Raw genomic sequence first — 14,243 nt, forward strand, 5'->3', positions numbered from 1 at the left:
TTTCGTAACTGCAATGATTTCTCATTACCCTAATGAATGCTTCCTCTGTTGAGAATAGGGTGATTCAACATAATACTAGCTAGTAGATGTTATCAGTTGAATTTTGTCCCACTAAAAATTCATATGTTGAAGTCCTAATCCCCACTACTTCAGAATGTGACTGTAGAAGTAGTCGAGAAAAAGGGTCATTACTAATGTAATTAGTTAAGACAAAGTCATCCTGGAGTAGGGCAGGCCTCTCTGTTACAATATGACAGCGGTTCTTGTAAATGGGGGAAATTTGGAAACAGACATACACACATGTGAACATGAAAGTGGAGATTGGGGAGGGGGATGCACCCATAAACCAAGGAATACCAAAGATGGTCAGCAAACCATCAGAAGCTACAGGAGAGGCATAAGAAGATTCTCCCTCATAATCCTCAGAAGGAACTACCCTGCCAACACCTTGATTTTGGATTTCTAGCCTCCAGAATCATAAGATGATAAACTTCTATGGTTTAAACCATGTAGTTTGTGTTATTTTGTTACAGTAGCACTAAGCATCATCCTCTGAGTATGAGCTAAGTTTTTTCCTAAATTTTGCCCCGAACTTAACTGAAGACAATTTATTTAAAAAAGGGTTGAGAACTATATTCAATTTTCTATGATAAACCATAATGGAAAACAATATATATAAAACAATATGTATATATATACATTCTTATGTAATATATATATATTTCTATATAGATATCTGAATCACTTTGCTGTACAGCAGTAATTAACAAAACATTGTAAATCAACTGTATTTCAATAAAAATTAAAATAAAAAGAGAACCAATGAATAAGGGGTGATGGGAGGTAAGTGTGAGAAGGGCTCAAGTACACTAACTAAAAAGCTGAACAAAAATTACTATAAATTTTTTATAGATATACATACATGTAGTAAAAGATTAAAATGCAGATTGGAAAGATACTAATGGACTTCAGGATGGTGGTTACTTTTATGGAGAGAGGAAGGGGAATGGGAAGTGAGGGGTGGGGCTTCAACCATACTTCTAAATTATTTCCTTAGGGAAAAAAGAAGATCTGGGTAAAGGGTACATGACATCTATTATAATATTCTCTGTATTTATGCTTTACTATTTCATAATTAATTTTAAGTTGAATAAAATAAAATATATTTGCATAAACTTTCACATTATTGTATTAGAAAAATAACAAAAGTAAAAGTAAAGATTAGTGCACTTGCAAAGCCCCAAGTATTCACATATTTGCTTTACATGTAGTAGATCCTCTTCCCTTAACAGATATTGCCAGAATTTCTATAGTTTCTAGAAAATAACAGAGCAGAGACATAATCTTTGCCATTAAGTAGCTAAAATGTTAGTTGACAAAACAAAATGTATCTATGGGTAATGATACTGTAGCTTTACCTAGGCCACATGGAAATGGGCTTTCCCTGAAGCATAGTGACATAAGTAAAGGCAAGCCTTCCAACATTTTATGTCAAACATACCAGAAAGCTAATACAAGGGGAAAAAATAAAGGCAATGACTTGGAATAGCAATCTAAAGTTTCCTCACTTTGTGAAACAACCATTCAAAATAACTTAGAATTTACCCTAAAAGAAAAGTTCGGGGGAAAAAAGTAGTAGGATCCCTTAAGGATTAAGCACAGGAAGTTCTATGTGAGCAAATTAGCTCTCCCCAGTATAACTTTTTTCTGTCTCTTCAGTTTATTTTCATTTTTAACTTTTATTGGTGAATAGCTTATTTAGAATACCAAAAGATATGAATATTGCATTTTTATGCACCTAGCACATTTGTTACTTTGTTCATTACTAGAAAGTTAATCCTTTTTTTGCCATTTGGTAGCAACTGTGAAATAGCTATTCCAACCCCCTTATCCAACCCTCCTCTCCTTTGATCACCTCACACTCTATGAATTCAAAAAATGATCATCAGATTGCCTTCCCTGAATGTTTAAAATCTCCCAGATTTACAACATTTTCCTGAGGTCCTGTTGTCTAGAATGCACTCGGTGCTTTGTGACCACCTAGAGGGGTGGGATAGGGATGGTGAGAGGGAAGGGATATGGGGATATATGTATACGTATAGCTGATTCACTTTGTTATACAGCAGAAACTAACACAACAATGTAATGCAATTATACTCCAATAAAGATGTTAAAAAAAAAACAAGCCTTCCATTATAAAGTCTTAGCCCCAAGTTATCAGTATCAACTCCCCTTTTTCATGAGGAAATTTTATTTTAGAAAATGTAGTGTCTTTCCTGCTTCAAGTCTAGGTCAGAGCCGAATTTAAACTTTGGGGTTGGGGGAAGATTAGAGTATATTTGTTCTGTCCTGGAAGGCACTGAATTATTAAGTGATCTACTTTCTTCCCAGTGACCAGCTTTGCAAACACAGGGATCTCAGGAAGTAACAGTTTTCATTTCACAGTCCTTGAACAACTGTGGTAAGATAAAGAGAGAGAGAGGTGTTTCTCTTTACTTAGCAGAATGGTATGTGAAATTAAGTTATATCCCATGGATCACCCCTGTCTGCCCTTGACTTGGCCAGTCTGGGGGCTGCTCCTGTATCTGTGACTACCTCAGTCACCAGTGGTGTTTCTAGATAAGCTTAGACTAACTGAGAAAGGGATAAGCCTGCAGGTATACCTCTCTTATGCCTCCTCCTACCTTTGTGGATATTTTGAGATAATTTAAATAGAGAATTTCTAGACCAGTGGTTCTCAACCTTAGCTGCATATTCAAATCACCTAGGGGGATTTTTAAAACGCTAGTGTCCATTCCACACTCCAGACAAATTAAACTAGAATCTCTCAGAGTGGGATCCAGGCATCAGAAAATTTTAGAGCTCTCCAGGTGACTCCAATGTGCAGCCAAGTTGTAGAACCACCGCTTCACTTTTAAAGAAATCTGTGGGCTCAGGGAAACTGTATTGATTTCATCTTTCCCTCCCATCACCCAGTACACACTTTACCTACCAGATAAAATAATTTAGTTAGGACACTGTTCTTGGATTGCACCTAAAACTTTTTTATTGGTTAAATTAAGGTGAGTCTTTTCATGTGGTTTGGAATGGAGAAATCTTAAAAACAATCTTTGATGAAGTTGATCATAGTCTGGTGACATGAAGTGACCAAAAAATCAGGTGGTAAGTCATAATTACAACTCGAAACTGGTTCCTAGGTAGAACTGTTGGTATCTCACCACTACTAGACTTGAGTGTGGGTAATATGGCATATTGAAAATGGGAGGAACAAGAAAGGATAAAGTCTGTGAACTATTTCCTTATTAACCGCTCAGCTGGTAGATGCTATGGCTACTATTTTAAGTTTGTTCAAAGTGTTCTAATATCTTTAGAGCTATACCAGAGTTAAACTATTGTAGATCTGTAATAAATATTGGCAAGACCAATTGTTCAATACATGACAGCACAGGATGATTTAGCTAATAGAATGCAAGCTTCAGCGCACCACACTTTCAAAGGCCCATTTTAAGACCCATACTTTAATTTTGTGGTTTTTCTTAAATAGTCAAGAGGCACAAGCACTAGATCCACCCATGAATGACAGACCAAATCATTAAAGAGTCCAACATAAAGGATCGCAGCCATTATTATTTTTTAACACTGGGCTCTTGTACCTCTAAGAATTTGGTACATTCCATCCCCTAAGGTTCAGGAGCCCTTAACTACAGCCAGGCAAGGGACGCCTGGAGCTGCTGGAGGCCTTGCTGAGAAATAAACGAAACAACAAAAAACTGTTTTCTAAATTTCCTTCCCTTGCTAATGTGACAAGGTGTCACAAATTGGAAGTTGAGACAAAAGCACCAAGATACAGGAGATGCTGCATTCCAAAGGGGAATAGCACTTCAACAAAACACACAAAGGAGCTAGCCAAAGAAAGTCCTTACCCACATGAATGGTGTAAAAGGGCTAGGTTTAGAAAGAGAAGTGGATTTTTGGAGAGAATTAAAGTCAGTAACTTTAGAATCAGTGAGGCAAATTCAGAGGTTACAAAAGAGATCAGTATAGAAGGAATGAAATCCACAGCGATGTGAACGCTGCGAGCTCTGGCAAAACGCACTGAGGGGGAAACATGTCTGCGTCGAAATGTTTCTACTTCACTCCTTTGTGTTCGATTTCTGAGAGAACTGTCACGTTTTAAGAAGCGAAATTTACCCAATACTTTCACAGCCTCCGGCCTGGGAAAAGCGTATTTTCTTTCTAGGGGAGTTTCCCGTGAAACCCATCTTTCTTATTGAGCCTCAGAGTATGAAACCTGAGGCAGAAGCTCAGCCTACCGTCCCATCTCCCGTTCGAAACCCCGCAGCAAAATTAAGTGAAAATACTAATCCGTTCGCAAATCTTCTATTTAGAGTTTACATGAATAACTGTCATTTTGTTTTTTCATGGAACAGGGACTAAAGTCACTCTTGATTTCACTTTGTGGAAGACCATCTCTAATCCCTGCTGAGGATGGAAAGGAATAAAATTTTTAAACGGAAAGGTTACTAGCATAACCCGAGCAAACTGTTCAGTACCTTGGAGGCAAGATGGTTAATCTTCAGATTCTACAGGAATGGGCTGTGATCGTAAGGCAGAAGAGAATTGTTTCCGGAGCTAGGAAACAAAAGGTTGGAGATGCTGGGGATCGAACCCGGGACCTCATGCATGCTAAGCATGCGCTCTACCACTGAGCTACATCCCCATCGCGCTTGAAAGCTGTTTTCTAAACTACCTTCATGAAATAAAACAAATTTACATTTTTAAAACAAAATTATTTTGTTCTTTTCTAAACGATACAATTCTCACCCGCTATTTTATAGAACTCTGTTACCAAGGAATTCCTATTAACCTGTATCTTGCAGACATTCAGTGACTGATGAGAATACACTGATCTCGGAAATCTGAGGAGGAAACAGTCTCACAGACCCTCCTTTTCTGAGTGCTTGTCTCGTTTGCCAAAAGATATGTGGAACAAAGGAAAATTCCTTACAGGAAGGATAAGAAAAATACTTTGCCAATGACTGTCTTTAATTATGAAACCTACCAGTCTATCCCCAATTCCCCTCCCCAATTCTGCACCCTAGTCCCGGACTCCAGAAACCGCTAAGTAACTTAGAAAACAAGGAGCCAATGAAGGTATTTCTGATAGAAAAATAAATTCCTTCCACTCTTAGCAACTGGGAGGGCTAAAGGGTAAAGATGTTGGATTGCTTCCTAAGGCCTCTGATCCTCATTTTACCCAAAGAATACAAATCAAATCCAAGGAATACGAATCCTCGGATCTTGTTCTGATTCTTTGGAAAGAAAAGCCAGGAAGTAAGAAACGTGTTACTTTTAAGATTGAGGCAAAACCTCTGCTTCCGTGTTGCTTTATTTTTTCTGCAGAGGGAGTGATCCTTTGGAATTCAGATCACTCTCAACAAGGGTCTCAACAAATCAAGAAGGTTTTATCCCTGCCTAGTTCTGCGAAGTCCCCAGATATAGTAACCTGTGAGCAAACCTGGAAGAATGAATAAGAATGTCAAATAGAAAGGAAACGAAAACTGAGGATACAACATGCATACAGGAGTGGAACTGTATGTAGTTCAGAACGGTTTGAGTTGGGAGGTGCAAGGTGGAGATGAAGGCAGAGAAATCAGCTTGACCAAGATGACACCTGCATTTCTCATCTTTTCACCTTGCTAAGAGAACCTAAATTTTATTCATGTAGTAGAGATGGTGGTCCCAGACAGTTTACATAAAACATGAGTCATCTAAAATAATTATGGTTTTTCCATTTCTTTTTGCCAGGGATTGTTTTAATGGTAGATCCATGACCCTCTGATGGATAAGTTACGCTAGGCAATCAGCCTAAAATCTTCGGATTTTTTTCAGGATAAAAAGAGAAACATGTGAGGAGAGCCACACATCTTAATTTAGCATTGCTATTTGATTTTCAAATAGTAGTCTGCAAGCTTGAGAGAAACATAAAAATTGTATATTTTTTGTAAATAATGATTATTCCTTTAAGAGAAATGTTAAAAAGTCTTGCTGTGAATATTAGTTATCTATTGCTGAATAATACTCCAAAATGTACAGGGTTAAAAAAATAATATTTATTATCTCAGATTCTGTGGGTCAGGAACTCCAGTGTGGCTTGGCTGGGTAATTCTGGCACCAGGTGTCTCTTGAAGTTGAACTCAGGGTGTCTACTGTGCATGCAGTGCTCTGAAGGTTGGACTGCGTCTGGAGGATCTGCTTCCAAGATGGCTCATTCACATGTGGGTAGGAAGCCTCAGTTCCCCCTCATGTCTTGGTGACTGACTCAAGTGGGAGAAGACTGCACAAGGGTGTGATTACCAGGCGGTAAGGATCATAAGGGGTCTTCTTGAAGGTTAGCTAAGACACTGTGTTATCCTTAATTGTATATCAGTACTTATTACAATACCCAGTGTAAGTAAATATTTGAATCATTTTTAAAATGTAAATGAGTGGATGGATAGAGAGATGGATGTTTGCATAAATGAATAAACAGGAGAATATTTTCAGTGGCTACTTAGGAAATTTTAAAAGTGAGAAATCATGAAATTTGGCTTCAATCCTCTCAATTCCATTCAAAGAAATGGAAAATGTATAACTTATCAAAGCTAACATAAAAAGTTATAGAAAATCTGATTTAATATATTGCCATTTAAAAAACTGAATCGGGAATTGAAGCAAAATTTCCATAAAATTTGATTTCCAGTCTGAGATCAATTTACTGGCATGTTCTATGAAATCGTAAAGGAAGCATTAACCTCTGTGTTGTACAAAATATTCTGAAAAACTATAAATTATTTTAGGAGATTAGTATAATACCGATACCAAAACCCAGTGGAGAAAATACAAGAAGGAAAAATTATAGGACCATTTCACTATAAGTACAGAGACAAAAACGTATAAAAAACTAGCAAACAGACTTCCAGTTTCTGGTTCCATATATAAGAGGCTGGGAAGTCACCACTCCATTCTATCAAGAAGGAAAAAGCTGAGCAGACTGAAAAATCAGCACCTCTTCTTGAATCTATAAGAGAGGTGTGGACACAGGGCAAACGGCTGCCCCCAAGAATGGAGAGATAGACAGGTGAATAAAGGGAGTGATGACTTACCTGAGCAGTGACTCACAAGTGGAAACCACAGGAAGAAGCAAAACCTGAACTGTAATTGATAAATTGCTTAAGGATCCATGTAAGCAAGTCTGATAGTTAAAAACTCCAGGGACCCTGAGTCATGGCCAGGGCAGGGTGGAGGTGGCATCCCCACAGTTCTGCGAGTTTTACCCCTAGGAGTTTGACCAGATTCTCATATTAAATATGCAAATATTGGGGGGAAATTCCTTCATGCTTCCAGCAGAGTGGGGAGAAGAGGAACCCTGCTGAAATATGCCAGAGCACTCTGTTCTTAACAAGGCCTGCCTACTAAAGAATCTATTTAACCAGACCCTAACTTGCTGGGGTTTTGTCAGAGCCTAATTGTCCTGAAGGAAGGGAAATACTCAGTTCCAGCTGGCTCTAGACTTTCACATGAGAGAGGGAAAAACCCAACTCCAGTATACTCTAGCTATGTTGTCCCACCTAAGTCGGGGCATTTGCGGGGGCGGGGGGTACAACTGAGAAACAGTTGTGAAGTTCACGACCCAGAGGTAAAAGATCATTAAAAGACTGAGACCTAATCATTGGACTAGAGAAAGCTTCTCCTCCCCCAACATCTCACCAGTACATTACTAAAGTCCTATATATCCTTTTATCAAGTAAACCATGTCAGGCTATACAGAAAAAATTACACAACATATCAAAAGGCAAAAAACAATTTGAAAAGGCAGAGCCAGAAGAGAACCAGACATTGCAGGGATGTTGGAATTATTAGACCAGAAATTTAAAACAACTATGACTAATATGCTAAAGGATCTAATGAATAAAGTAGATAGTATGCAAGAACAGATAGGCAATGTAAGGAGAAAGATGAAAATCCTAAAATAAACAACGGAAAAAGAAATGCGAAAGATTAAAAACACAGTAATAGAAGGAAGAATGCCTTTGTTAGGTTTATTAGTAGAGTGGACATAAGTAAGGAAAGACTCTGAACTTGAGGCTATATCAATAGAAACCTCCAAAACTGAAAAACAAAGAAAACAAAGGCTAGGGAAAAAAAAAAGAACAGAATACCCAAGGACTCTAGGACAAGCACAAAATATGTAACATATGTATAATGGGAATACCAGAAGGAAAAGAAAGAGGGAAAGGAGCAGAATATTTGAAACAATAATGACTGAGAATTTCCCCAAACTAATGTCAGACAGCAAACCACAGATCTAGGAAGTTCAGAGAGTGCCAAGAAGGATAAATGAAAAAAGAAACAAACAGAAAACTATATATAAGCATATCATTTTCAAACTACAGAAGATCAAATAGAAAGAAATTACTCCTGAAAGAAGTCAGAGGAAAAACAAAACAAAACATCTAGCCTATAGAGGAACCAAGGTAAGAATCACATTTCACTTCTACTAAGAAACCATGAAAACAAGAATAGATTAGAGTGAAATATTTAAAGTGTTGAGAGAAAAAACCACAGCCTAGAATTCTGTACCCTGTAAAATTTCAAAAGTGAGGGAGAAATAAAAAATTTCTCAAACAAAAATGGAGGGAATGTGTTCCCTGTAGACCAATCTTGCAAGACATGTTAAATGAAGTTTTTTAGAGACAAGGAAAATAATATAGGTCAGAAAGTCAAATCTTCATAAGGAAAGGAAGAATATCAAAGAAGGATATGGGAAGGTAAATAAAAACTTTTATTTTCCTTAGTTGATCTCACAGATAACGGTTTGTTCAAAATTATAATAGCAACAATGTATTTGATTATATGGTTATACAAATATTGTATATATACTTATGTATGCTTATATATAACTGAAATAAATGATAGCAATGATACAATAGCTAGGAGGGAGGAAAAGTAGGATTTTTTTTTATTACAAGGGTATTTACACTACCTGTGAAGAAGTATAGGGTTATTGGAAGGTGAACTTGGATTAATTGTAAATGTATACCACAAACTCTAGAGGGACCACTAAAAAAAGTTAAAGAATTATAACTGATAAGCTAAGAAAGGAGAAAAAAAGGTTTTTGTGGTTCCTCAAAAAATTAAAAATAGAACTACCATATGATGCAGCAATTTCACATCTGGGTATACATTATGAATATTGTGATTTATAATAAGAAATGTATATTTGGCCTTCAGCCCTGCTGCTGGCACAGAGCTCCTAAAATCCTTAGAATTTCCTAAGTGAAGAGAGAGACAAAGGTGTTTTGTTATGTTAATGAGGTGAGCTTTGGCCTGCTTCTAGAGTTAGGGGCTGGTTGCTAGGAGAACAGTCATGCTATTAAGGGTGCCTTCCATTTCCACAGGCTATTCCTAACCTTTACTGCATTTCCAGACCTCCTGTACTGGACTGTGACCAGTTTTTCAGCACAGAAACGCTGAGTAATGCCAAAGATGCAGTGATAAATAAAATGGTAACTAAGTAACTATGCATAAAGAAATTCCTCTATGGTCATAGGGTGTACCCTTGAATACTGATGTGCAACTACCACATCAATACTAAAAACATGCTCCCTTCTCCTCCCCTTAAAAAAAATTACTGAGATATTTTATTTTTACTGATTATTTTCCAGTGGATAGTGGGAATGGATAGGACCTCCTTTAATTGAGCTAAATAAATCTTTGATATGCAGCTGTATTCCCTTTTCCTGGGTGCATTCATAGGATGAATTTACTTGTGAATTGTCCCTTTGGCTTTGTACTACTCACTGCGTAATAAGACACCCCAAGGAAGTTTCCAGGAAGCAGGGGAAATGGCGGTGGTTATTTAACAAAACGGAAGAGAAATAAGCACATAGATGGAAAATAGCTCGATTTAAAGGGAATGATAATGGGAGAAAAATGAGAAAGAGCTAGAATATTTTATTTAATAATGTAAGGCCAAAGGCTGAATTTGACAGCAACGAAAACGAGAGGACCTACTGGAGATGCCGGGGATCGAACCCGGGGCCTCATACATGCGAAGCATGCGCTCTACCACTGAGCTACATCCCCTGCTGGAGGTCAGTCACCGGGCAGCATTCCTGTCCCTTTAAAATCTCAAAGCGTTGTGCACAATTTTGGGTTTTTTTGTTTCCAACTAGAGAGTAGCCGTCATTGAAGACGAATTACATCTAAAGCCTCTTTCGGATTATATCCAAGTAGCCCCCTTCCGAGACCCGCCGACAACATCCAACTCGTACTGTTACTGAGAACAGAGCCCAATTTTAGTAGCTTCAGCACAATTATTCTTATTTTAGTAGTTTCAGCACAATTGTTTTTTCTCCCGTCAGTCAAATCGAACCCCCGGTGGAAAGAACTGAGGGATTTTTCAGGACCCTTTGAAAAATGGGTCTACGAGCCAAAACAAAGGCTCATGGAAAATGAGACCCAATTTTTTTGCAGCAGAGTAAGTTGAATGGTCAAATGAATCTTTGGAGCTGCGTCTTCCAACTTGATCCCGCTTGGAGGAAAAAAAAAAAGAAAATTGTCCAGATAGATGAAATGTGAAAATCCTGCCCTCATATTTGTCCCCAGAGGCAACGGCTTGTCCCACAGAGACCTTCGAGTCCTCCTGACCACAGATAACCGGAGTGGTTATCTGTGAACTTTGGCTTCATAAAGAATCTTAGATTTAAAGAAGCCCGCATTCCTTTGTTTCCCCCTTTCCTTTATCCAGGGGCCAGCTTCTCGTTCCGCAGGCTACTTTACCCCGTGGAAGAATGAACGTGGACAAGACCTCCTAAACCAGCATCCGGGTCCGGAGCGCTTCTGCACCCGCAGCCCCGCTGCACTACTACAATCTACTGAAAAGGCCCAGATGCAGTGATTTTTGTCTCTCACTTCAGAAGTCATACAGCAGAGAACAGAAACTCTTCAAAAGTGAAAATGGCAACACCAAAGGCACGATTCATGATGATAAATTGGACTTCATTAAAATTAAAAATTACTGCTGCTCTGAGAAAGACACTGTTAAGCCATGGGCTGGGAGAAAATATTTGCAAAACACGAATCTGATAAAGGGATGGTATCTAAAATATACAAAGAACTCTTAAAACTCAACAAGAAAATGAAAAGCCGATTATAAATCAGGCAACGTATCGGAACAGATACCTCATCAAAGAAGAAACATAGATGACAGATAACCATATAAAATGATGCTCCACATCGTACATCATCAGGGAATTGTAAATTAAAGCAACAATGAGATACTACTACACACCTATTGGAATAGCCAAAATTCATAACACTGACAATGCCAAATGCTAGGGAGTTGTACGAATCCTTCTCCATTAGTTTCCCTCAGATATCTACCTACCCACAGTTTTCTGCCCTCAAAAGCCTTTAAAACCCTTTTCCTTTATCTCATCACTTCTCTACAAATTTATTTTTCTTTCCTAAGACACTATATAAGCTCAGGGCTAACTACCCCTTTGAGTCATTTATCATTGAATCCTCCCATGTGTATGCATGATGCATGCATTAATAAACTTTTGTTTCTCTGTTGTTAATCTGTTTTTTGTCGCTTTAATTTGCACAGTTCCAATCAACGAAGTTAAGACGGGTAGAGGAAAAGATGTTTTTTCCCCTCTTCTACACTACTTTATCATCCTAAATCCCAGATTGAGAATATTGAAGAGCCAACAGCCAACCAATGAGGGAAAATATACAATGTGCCTTTATTGCTTAAGCCACTGAGATTTTGTGGATGTTTTCTTTTACATCATGATCAAGCCTATGCTGAGTGACACGGGGAAATTATGCCTTTTGTTATATGAATAGCAATTCTATTTTCCCAGTCTGAATTTTTCATTGACTTTGCTTGTGTATTTTTACTTTGTTTTACAGGAGGCTTTGTTTTGTTCTGTTTTACTCTATTATTATTCAAATAATACATATTTATTGCAGAAAATTTGGAAAGTAAGAAAAGGATAAAACTATTAAACAAACTCTACCTATACTCTTACCACTCTTTCAGAAGCTGTCTTGAAAAATCAAATTTGTTAAAATTTTCCTTTAAATAATTTTGGAATTTTTTTTTTTTTTTTTTAGCGGTACGCGGGCCTGTCACTGTTGTGGCCTCTCTCGTTGCGGAGCACATGCTCTGGACGCGCAGGCTCAGCGGCCATGGCTCACGGGCCCAGCCACTCCAAGGCATGTGGGATCTTCGCGGACCGGGGCACGAACCCGTGTGCCCTACATTGGCAGGCGGACTCTCAACCACTGCACCACCAGGTAAGCCCTAATTTTGGATTTTTGAATCACAATTGATTCAATAGCCTTCCCCACTCCAAAGTTATTAAAAAATTCACAGGTGTTTTTGAAGCACTAGTAAGTTTTGTTTTCATAAATCTCAAACACCATTTAGAATTCATCCTGCTGTGAGTTGTGGGATATGGAGTCAAAACTTTTTTTCCAGGTAACTACCCAGCTTTTGCCACACCAATTATTAAATAGTCCATTTTTATCCATAATGGGGGATTATAACCCATTGTGCTCAGTAATTACCGTCAGAAATAAAGTATGGATACATAGTATTTGAATTGTGCAATTTATCTAACAGACACACATAGAACTCCTGATGAGAACAGAGTTCCCTCATAATGAAAATAGCATTATACCAATTAGAAGACTCTAAAGCCCAACTAATATCCTTTGTTTTACTCTCCTCCCTTCTTTTTTTTCCCTGAAAGATATTGTAACTCTCTTTCTTTTCAAATGTGTATCTGAATTTCCTTTCAGATGACAATTTTATCTTGTTTATGATAAAGTTCTTTGTTGAAAATATGTACATCTGAATCTCTTTTCAAATATATATTTTATCGTTTTACCGTGACACACTGTTTTCAAAGCATATACGTATTTGAATAGCTTTTTAAAAGTATATATCAACCTTTTGAAGTTGACTTTCTTGTGAACAGAAGGATCTCTCTCCCCAGTGGCTCCCAAAGTAATTTCTTGAAAACTGAGGGATTCAGAGTCTTGTGGAAATGTGACCACTGACTTAGAAATTTTAAATATGGCTTTCTGTATACAGGAAGTAATGAGGGGAATATCCACTGGCAGAAATATCCAATGGCATGTTTCCTCTCAAGTCTTAACACATGCATTTTTATGAGCGAATGATTTGGGTAGAAGACAATCTCTGTCACTCACAGGAAAACATATATTAGTCTTTAGGTATAGGAAAGATAAAGGATGGTAAAAGGATATTAAATATTAGCACTTTATCAGAAAGAATTCAGGTAACCTTACATAGTGGCAACTTACCAGTATTTGCACATAGCCGCTCCTGGACTGTAGTTCTCAATAAGTTCCCAAATAAAACTGAAACTCATAGCTCCCACATTGTGCATTTTTATTTCAGTTGACACATGTTGACTGGAAAAAAAAAACACCAAAATGTGAGAGTTGTGAGTTAAGTTTTATTTGGGGCAAAGTGAGGACTATAGCCCAGGAGACAGTGTCTCAGATAGCTCTGAGGAACGGCTCCGAAGACGTAGGGGGGAAGGTCAGTATTATATAAGATTCTGGTGCAGGGGGTATGTGCAGTTAAGCACACATTTTGGTAGAGGCTTGCTGATGTCACCGTTAATGATTTTAGTGCTTTTCTAGATATGACAAGATGTAAGAATTTGGGCTCATAAAATCTCCTGAAAATATCTAACTATTTGAAGGCCTGTTGTGCCAGTTTTTCCCAGAGCACAGAGTGCCTCATTTCTGATCTCCACTGCAGACTCCTTTCAGGGTGTGTTGAAGGTCAGCGGCTGCAGTGGCTAGTGATTTAGTCCTTGTAGAGACAGATGGCAAGTGCCAATTTTTAGTTGGCACGCCTCACAAATATGAGTGAAATTTTGCATATAGATTTTGAGTTGAGTTACAAAACTGCTCTAATTTGCACATCTATATATTTTCTTCTGTTTATTCAAATGCATTAATCCTTAGAACTCTGCTGTCCAATATGGTAGCCACTAGCACATGTGATTCTTGAGTAATTGAAATATGACCAGTCCAACTTGAGATGTACTGTAACTGTAAAGTACACAGCAGATTTCAAAGACTTAGTAAGAAAAAAAAAGAATGTAAATTATCTAGGTAATATGCCTTTATATGGATTATTTATTGAGATG

At 37.8% G+C, this 14,243-nt stretch overlaps 2 non-coding genes across 2 annotated transcripts; both read right to left on the bottom strand.

Annotated features, from left to right (window-relative positions):
* Window positions 1-4,648: 4,648 nt before the first annotated feature.
* Window positions 4,649-4,720, bottom strand: TRNAA-AGC (transfer RNA alanine (anticodon AGC)). The gene has a single exon. It is a non-coding gene; the product is annotated as a tRNA-Ala (tRNA).
* Window positions 4,721-10,056: 5,336 nt separating this feature from the next.
* Window positions 10,057-10,128, bottom strand: TRNAA-CGC (transfer RNA alanine (anticodon CGC)). The gene has a single exon. It is a non-coding gene; the product is annotated as a tRNA-Ala (tRNA).
* Between the last annotated feature and the right edge of the window lie 4,115 nt (window positions 10,129-14,243).

This window comes from Aethalodelphis obliquidens, unplaced genomic scaffold (genome assembly GCF_003676395.1).
Source record: "Aethalodelphis obliquidens isolate GAN/ISIS:26980383/991018 unplaced genomic scaffold, ASM367639v1 scaffold133, whole genome shotgun sequence".
Classification (NCBI taxonomy): domain Eukaryota; kingdom Metazoa; phylum Chordata; class Mammalia; order Artiodactyla; family Delphinidae; genus Aethalodelphis; species Aethalodelphis obliquidens.